Source organism: Neoarius graeffei, chromosome 6 (genome assembly GCF_027579695.1).
Source record: "Neoarius graeffei isolate fNeoGra1 chromosome 6, fNeoGra1.pri, whole genome shotgun sequence".
Lineage (NCBI taxonomy): Eukaryota > Metazoa > Chordata > Actinopteri > Siluriformes > Ariidae > Neoarius > Neoarius graeffei.
The window spans coordinates 6,764,179-6,773,555 of NC_083574.1; positions in this window are offsets into that span (position 1 = coordinate 6,764,179).

The following is a 9,377-nucleotide window of genomic DNA, read 5'->3' on the forward strand; positions in this document are numbered from 1 at the left end:
ATGAAATGATAATGTAGTATCTCTGCTTAATTTAATATATGCATATAAAGAATCATTTATAACCTGGCAAAATTTTTTGCAGTTCTTTAATAATGTGTCTGTCGTTATGCCAAATGACGTTTTTGGTCAGTGTTCTCAAAAAGGAACCCAAAAATTCAATCACTGATTCTTTTAATGGTGTCCATTTTGGTAGTTATATGCACGGTGCGATTTGTCAAAAAACCAGAAGGGGGGATGTTTTTTTTTAATCATGAAACGTCACAAAATTAAGGTAACAATAGGCTAACAGCTCAGTAACATCCGATGATATCAAATGAATAACACTAAATGAAAACGAACACTAAACCATCTCATCTCATTATCTCTAGCCGTTTTATCCTGACTATGGGTGAAAGGCGGGGTACACCCTGGACAAGTCGCCAGGTCATCACAGGGCTGACACATAGACACAGACAACCATTCACACTCACATTCACACCTACGCTCAATTTAGAGTCACCAGTTAACCTAACCTGCATGTCTTTGGACTGTGGGGGAAACCGGAGCACCCGGAGGAAACCCACGCGGACACGGGGAGAACATGCAAACTCCGCACAGAAAGGCCCTCGCCGGCCCCGGGGCTCGAACCCAGGACCTTCTTGCTGTGAGGCGACAGCGCTAACCACTACACCACCGTGCCACCCAACACTAAACCAGAGATAGTAAATTCATCTTCCTATCTCTCTGACTAAATACACGAACACTAACACACAACAAAGTTCGCATTGCTTGTCGCGTTGCTGTGATGTTTCTCTCCCTCCGGATTAACTGGACAGTGACTCGAAAATCACTGAAATACATGAATACTAAATGAACAGTTTGCTCTGATGGCGCAGTTCATGTGGCCTTTTCTGCTTTCCCGTCGGTGCGCTATCCGCCGCGTTTCGCCCTTCTTTAATCCACATTTCTGCGAATTTCTCAGCAGGGAAGGAACGCACGTCTGGCCCATTGACAGCGAGGAAAAGAAGGCTGTCAGTGTGGATACATTCATTCTGTTGCGCTCATCAGTAAGGATGTGATTCATGGCGCTAAATCCGCGTTCACACTCTTATTATCTACAATGTATCTATTTGCTGGGGATGTTCGTAGGGTTGCCAACTTTCTCATATCCAAATGAGGGACACTTTCGCTACGTTCACACTGCAAGGCTTAATGCTCAATTCCGATTTTTTTTGTGAAATCCGATTTTTTTGTGAGGTCGTTCACATTAACAAATATATGCGACTTGTATGTGATCCTCAGTATGAACGAAAAGCGACCTAAAAGTGTTCCGCATGCGCATTGCAGGATACGATGACGTCACACGCAGTGAGCATGGCCAGTGTTTACAGAAGTAAAACCGCCCGGTTGCGGTATGACCCATCCAATCTAGCTTGAATAGCTGTATCCCCCCAAATGGAAATCAGCTCCCTAACCTCTGCGTCCTTCCATTGAGAAGATTCAGAACCTTCACAGCCTGAAGCGTCCCTCGCATTGATGTCATGCGCAGGGGCGCAGATACGTTTTTTGAACTGGGGGGGACAAAAAACTGGGGGGGACAAAGCTGCCAGCAAACCAACCCCAACCCCGATATGCCTGTCAAACTTGTTGTGGGTTACCATAGCAACCAAGCTCGAGCTCGCAACCTGTGCAGTCTGCGCAGCTCAACCAACCGAATATCAGTCTTTGTTTTATGTGAGTTGTTGCAACTATGCATACACTGCTGTGCACCTCAATAAACCGAATGGTAATTAGTCTTTTGATTTTTCCGTGAGGTTTGCCTTATGCAAAGAAAGACAGGATAGACGTTTTTTCCTCCCTATAAGTGGGGGGGACTGAACGAGGTGAATTTAAATCTGGGTGGGACGAGTCCCGCCCTCTATCTGCGCCCGTGATTATGCGCCATGTTGTTGTAACTTTTTTTGAGAGACCCGCCGCCTACTTCAGCGCAGAATAGTGACGTTTGTGGCTTGTTGATGACGTGTAAGTCGGATGAATGCGACCTGGCGGTTCAGACTGAAGTCGCATATGAAAAGAGCGGATAGGAATCGGAATTAGGACCACATATCCAAACGGCCTGGGTCGGATTTGAAAAAAATCGGATCTGTGTCGTTCATATTGTCAATAAAAAATCGGATACAGGTCACATATGGGCGAAAAGATCAGATTTGAGTCACTTCAGCCTGCAGTGTGAACGTAGCCTTTGTTCCGGGTGCGGACAAGTACCGGTACAGGCCCTGTACACGCACCCCAGCACCCCAAAATAGTTACAGTACCGAATCGCCTTTAGGTGAGGGTTTCAAATGTAGGCCACTACAAATTCATTTCTAAAATAGAGCTTTTAAAAATTAATAGACCAATTAATGGATATTTTTAAGTAACTTAATGCAAAATAACAAACAATTCTAATATTATTGTCTCATTTTTCTCTTTTAAGCTTTGGCCAAATAATTCATCAGGCCATATTTATGAAGGCAATGTCATAAACTGAAAAATGATTTGCTGTAGCTGTAAAACCCTGATATTTGCTTAATTGTCCATTTGAAAACCCTAAGAACCTTCTGCAATGCTTCATAGCAGAAGAAGAAGAGAGAAAGACATCACAAAGGCAGGAGTGAGGCAGAAAAGCTCCCCTACTATAGGCTGAGGTCTATCCTGTTTCGGAAGTTTTTTTTTTTTTAAGCTATCTGCTATCCTTATCGAACAGTTAGGCTGTAGCCACTGGCTGCACCATCTGCTCTAGTTTAATTTGATGCCTATTTTGTCAGTATAGCTTAAAAATTCAGGATATGGCAACAGTGAATGGTTTTAAATCGCAGATGACCGCGACTCACGGTAATAGCGCTTCTCACGGCAATTACGCGATTTACACCACAGCATTGGAGTGAGGGGCAGGATCTGTCCCTGACGGGACAAATTAAAATTACCCAAAAAACGGGATGTCCCGCCCAATACGGGACGGTTGGCAACCCTAGACGTTCGTGAACATCAAAGCTGCCACTTCGGGTCATTTTGAAAGTGAGTGCAATGTAGACCATAGAAAACTGTGTCACAACATGCCTGTCATGTCAACTTTTTTTTTTTGGTTTGTTTGTGTTATTGACGGGGTTGTCCCCGAGGATTTTTTTTTCAGCAGAGATAAAAACCAGAGGGGGGGATGATCCCCACCATTCCCCCCAGCAAATCGCACCCAGGTTATATGTATGTATGTGTGTGTGTGTGTGTAGGAATAATGCACAGAAAAAAATTTGTTGACTAAGGCACCGACACCTTTCAGCGTTCATTGAAAATGTTCACTGGGATAATGGAAAAAGCAATGTAGTCTCTGTAGCCCTCTCTAAACTCGGGGTTTAATCAGGGTTAAAGAATTTCCCATAATGTTTTTATAATTGCCGTGAGAAGTAAAGGTATAAAAATGATTTTAGTCATTACAGACTTGAAGTAATTGCACTGAGTAGTGGTTTAATTGAGAAATGTGGTCTCTGTAGCCCATGTAGTCTCCATAGCCCCCAATTCTTCGTTAGGCATTTCTTCGTTAGAAAATATATATTTGATTCTGTGCTCATTCAATAAAGAACTAGGTAAAACATCCAAATCACTTCTGTTAGCAGTATTTTTGTTTTATCTCATAATAAAATGTGAAACGTGAAAAAATTGCTCTTAGCGATCAAGATTCAAGAGTGTCATATCAAAATTATGAACGTGTTTACAAATATGTTCATTTTAAGTGTTAGACAAATTGTATTTCATAATATTTCCAATAAAATATATCTAGTTACCTTTTAAATCTTTTCTTTTTTTTCTGTGGAAAAAAAATATATACCCTGGTGTAGTCTCCGTAGCCCCCACCAATTCACTGAAACGGTGGTCTTGATCAACAGGCCATATCTTCTGAATCAGATGAGGATAGTGTACCTCATGAAATTTTCACACTGTAATATTAAGATATGTGGAAACAAAATGCACTGACTAAATCTGAAAACTAAACTTTCAAAAAATGACCATTTTGGAACAGAAATGTGGAGCCTGAGTGAAAAAATGCCATAGATAAATAACAGAGTTGAGTTGTGCATTTTTTGTTTATTGTTAAATGTATGTATGTTTTAAAGTTTAAATATGGAGTTAAGGCTAAACTTATAACTTAATGTTTCAGGCACCGAAAAAGGAAGCCAAAAAAGCCCCAAAGTCTGGGACGGGAAAGCCGCAGAAAGGTGATGGAGGTCCAGCAGAGGTGTCGGTAGAGGAGGTGAAGTTTAATAAACTTTATGAACATGAGCAGGGCTGGGACCAAGGAGTTTTTTTTTTTTTTAAAAGGGTACATGTGGCTACTGCTTATAAATAAAATAGTTTTCTGATCCCATGTCCATACAGTAAATATCGCATATATACATGTTATCAATGAGACTCGCCTCATCTCGTGTAAGCATCACCAAACTGTGAGCAGCATCAGGGCTTGGAGTATTTGTTACCAATGTAGGTGCATTTGGGTAATTGAGTGATCAATCTCATTAAATCTGAAGGTTAATAATTAAATTTGAATCAGTCTCATATCATTAAATCACTCATGGAATCAGTCTCATTTGAATTATTTAAATTGAATCAGTCTCATATTATCATTACATCACTCATGGAATCAGTCTCATTAATTAATACCATTAATTTTGGTGCTTAATAATAAATTACCAAACAGCTAAATTATGGTATATTCCAAATTATTATGATCACTTACCATATTACATAAATCATATGCACCTTTTAGAATTCGTTGGAGATTGGGGACGTCAAAGATATTGTTAGACACAACAAATAAAGACACAGTTTCAATAATAAATGAATTTATTATAACAAAGATAAAAATGGATACTAGCAGATGGAATATATACAAACAGTGAGGTGTGTGTGTGTGTGACAGAGGCCTTGTGTGGGTGTGGCCCACACAAGAGAATTAGCTTTGTGTAGCTAAGACAAAAGAATTAGCTTTGTGTGGCTAGCTAAGGAGGGTGTGTCACCACGTGGGATTTGAGGAGAACAAAAGAGTTAGCATGGATTGCTATCTAAAGGTGTGTTTGTATGTGTGGGGGAAGGACCGCCACGTGTTCGGGTAGGCCTGTTGAGGCCTGTGACCACGTGTTTCTAAGTAACAAAGGGCTAGCCGGTAGTTAACCCACTAGCTCATAATACTGAATCCACTGAAATCTTGATCCGGTCAAGATGTATAAGGAAATTAAGTATGTTAGTACGGAATAAAGAAGCATGCACATCCTATCTATTAAACAATTGAGAGATTAAACAAAACAGAACAATCAACAATTCAACACGCTGCGTGTCTATAGTGTAACAATTAAACGTGAGTTTAAATTCACACTACTTCAGTAAAAGCTAATTCCTAAGACTAGTTTTTGCCCAAAATTTGCCAGTCTTACTTAGTATCTTGCCTTTAGCAAGATTATGAAGAGATTTTCCGAGACTTTGGAGGTTCGCCGTTGTGGAGCACGTGAGTCGATTCCGTGAGTCGATTCCGTGAGCAGAGAACTTCTTGATCCGACAATGCGTGGTCGCTCGTGATAAAAGAAAGTCTCTGATTTAAATACTGTGCACAGCTTTTGAGTTAAAAAGGATTCAATCGCTTCTTAACTTTAAAATAACTGCCTGGTTGCAGTGTTGTATGTACTTATAAGGAACAAATGAAAAACCGGTTGTAACTCGAGCTGAGTTTAAAATCACGCGATCTTAGAGTCTACTGTGGCCAAAGGTAAACAAAGAAAAGCGCGAAACTCTGATTCTTGCAAGAAAGAAAAGAAAAGACGTCTTTTTGGGTTTGCTCGGGTGGAGCGAGCGATTCCTCCTTGTGTCCGTGTTGAATCACGGCGCCAAAAGAGCAAGAGCGGAAGCGTTGTTCCATTATTTATGCTTTCATGGAGGATGTTGGTGATCCCGCCCCGGCGTGACGCAGGTCAACGCGGAAGTGGGCTGATGGGAAATGTAGTTTCTAAAAGGGACTGTACCTACACCAATTTTGTTTCCTGTGTTTTGTTCAAAATCCAGTGCTGTGAACGCGATCTATTTTCAAAATAGTCAGAAAGAAAGCACTTGTTCATGAATTGTCTTAGAAGCATTATTTAGTACTAATGAGCACATTTTGTTTCACAAGTGTAGTGCAAAAACTAAAATAAAATTAAAGCGAATAGCAGAAGTTTGATATCGACTTCTCAATATATCTGCCAAAAAGCTAAAAAAAAAAACCCTTACAAAACCTTGAATTTGTCCTGTCAGGAGGACCAAACAAAAGCTGTGATAATCAAAAGGTAAATTTTATTAAAATAAACACCACTTGTTATCGAATCAGTAGCTTTGGCGAACCATGAGGTGAATTTCGTTTATCATTTTATCTGCCAATACTTTTTATCTTCCAATACTATGAAGTTATAATGAGGTTTCTCTTATTTTGTTTTTGATTCTGATTGGTTCCGAAGTTTATCAAGAAGTAGAACGGGTAATCGAACTTGATCAAGATAAGTGCCGATTGGTTACGAAGTTTCTCTATTGTTACACTCATTCTTACAACTCTATGACATCGTGGCTTTGACACTCGTTCTTTTGCATCTTTGATAACGTGAGATCAACTGTTCATATCGCGAGATCACGATTCGCCGTTCTGGTGATCGTAATGCGTATGCACAGTGCGCTATTGTTGCACTCATTCTTACATGATCTACTAAGCTTAGACACTTACCTTAGGTGGGAATTTTAAAATAAAAACCAAAAACCTAAAATCATCTTTAACACTCGATCAACAAGACTTTTTAGTATGTTCGGTCAAATAGCCTCGTGAGGTATATGTACAGCTCAGTGCGATACAGTGTGTGAGGTATGGTGGAAGCCATTTGCCGAATGGTTAGCAAAGCAGCTTTGGGACCAAAAGGTCACCGGTTCAATTCCCTGGACCAGCAGGAATGGCTGAAGTGCCCTTGAGCAAGGGACCTAACCCCCAACTGCTCCCCAGGCTGATCTGAGTATGTTATACGTCACTCTGGATAAGAGTAACGTAAAGCATCATCTTTTGGTTGCTCCTGTACGTTCGGGGTCACCACAGCAGATCTGTTCTGCATATTTGATTTAGCATGGGTTTTATACCGGATACCCTTCCTGATGCAAACCCTCCCAATCTATCTGAGCTTGGGACCAGTACTGAGTACACACTGGCTTGTACAAGCCCAGTGGCTGGGTATTTGACCAAATCTGCATGTCTTTGAACTGAGGGGGAAACCAGAGCATCCGGAGGAAACCCATGCAAACTCCACACAGAAAGGCTTGAAAGGCCACTCGTACTTAATTAGCTTAACTACTAAATAAACCCATACATTTACTAAAGAAACTACTTTTAAAAAGCCTTATAAAAGTAATCATCTAAATATTGAACTTTTGAGGTTAGATATTTAACTTGCCTGGAAATTAAAAAAAATAATAATAATATCAAATTTTACTGAAATCACCATTAACATTATACCAACAAGACTTTTAGGATGTTAGGTCAAATAGCCTCGTGTATATACTACAGTGGATATAAAGTGTACACACCCTGTTAAAATGATAAAACCTAGATGTAAAAAAAAAAAAAAAGAGACCACAATAAATTTCAAAACTTTCCCCCCTTTAATGTAACCTGTACAATTCAACTGAAAAACAAACAAATCTGTTCGGGGGAAAAACATAAATAAAAAATGTCCAATAAGCTGGTTGCATAAGTGTGCACACCCTTAAACTAATACTTTTGTTGAAGCACCTTTTGATTTAATTACAGCATTCAGTCTTTTTGGGTCGGAGTCTATCAGCCTGCCACATCTTGACTTGGCAATATTTGCCCACTCTTCCTTGCAAAAGCGCTCCAAATCTGTCAGATTGCGAGGGCGTCTCTTGTGCACAGCCCTCTTCAGGTCACCCCACAGATTTTCAACTGGATTTACGTCTGGGCTCTGGCTGGGCCGTTCCAAAACTTTTTTGAGGTCATTGTCATGCTGAAAGATGAAATTCCTCTTCATCTTCAGCTTTCTAGCAGACACCTGAAGGTTTTGGGCCAAAATTGACTGGTATTTAGAACTGTTCATAATTCCCTCCACCTTGGCTAAAGCCCCTGTTCCAGCTGAAGAAAAACAACCCCAAAACATGATGCCGCCGCCACCATGCTTCACCGTGGGTATGGGGTTCTTTTGGTGATGCGCAGTGTTGATTTTGCACCAAACACACCTTTTGAAATCGTGGCCAAAAAGTTCAACCTTGGTTTCATCAGACCATAACACATTTTCCCGCATGCTTTTGGGAGCGTTGATGTATTTTTCTGCAAAATGTATCCGGGCCTGGATGTTTTTCTTTGACCCTACCTCATAGTCCAGACATATGGAGAATACGGCAGATTGTTGTCACATGTAGTACACAACCAGTACTTGCCAGAAATTCCTGCAGCTCCTTCAGTGTTGCTGTAGGCCTCTCGGCAGCCTCCCTGACCAGTTTTCGTCTTGTCTTTTCATTAATTTCGGAGGGACGTCCAGTTCTCAGTAATGTCACTGTTGTCCCATATTTTTTCCACTTCTTGATGACGGTCTTCACTGTGCTCCATGGTATATCTAATGCCGTGGAAATGTTTTTGTACCCTTCTGACTGATATCTTTCAACAAATTTGTTTTTCAATTGAATTGTACAGGTCACATTAAAGGTGGGAAAAGTTTTTTTTTTTTTTTTTTTAATTATTTATCATGGTCTCATTGTTTTACATCAGAAAACCCCCATCATTTTAACAGGGTGTGTACACTTTATTATATCCACTGTATATAAGGAATGATCAACATTCGGCATGCTGTTTACTGAAAATAATCAGCAGTGGTGTGGCATGACGAAGCAGAGCTACCACCCTGAAGTTGATTAGTTTCCTCTAACCGGTTATTAGATTCCCCGAGCTGTAGAATTCATGAAAGAAATGTACTTTTTATACGTTTATAGTTACATTTAATCGGTGTGTCTCAATTTGCATACTTTCGGACTTAAACTTGCTATTTTGAGTGCATAAGTGTACTCAACAATGTTTTTACGCTTCGATTTATCCACCATGCATGTCCCTGCAGAAGTTGCTATGTAAACGATAACATACTGTATTCTAACGAGCACATTAATATAAAACTAATTTTAATTAAAAGCCAAAATTACTGTCAGAGATGCTGTTACGGAAAATAAGCACCTTTTGACCAGTCAAATCCAGGATAATAAAAGCGTTTTATTTATATTAATTCATAAAATAATTCCATTTCTGATATGTGATCTAAACCTGGAAACACAACTTTTCTTTAAATTTTCCCAAATGCATTGTC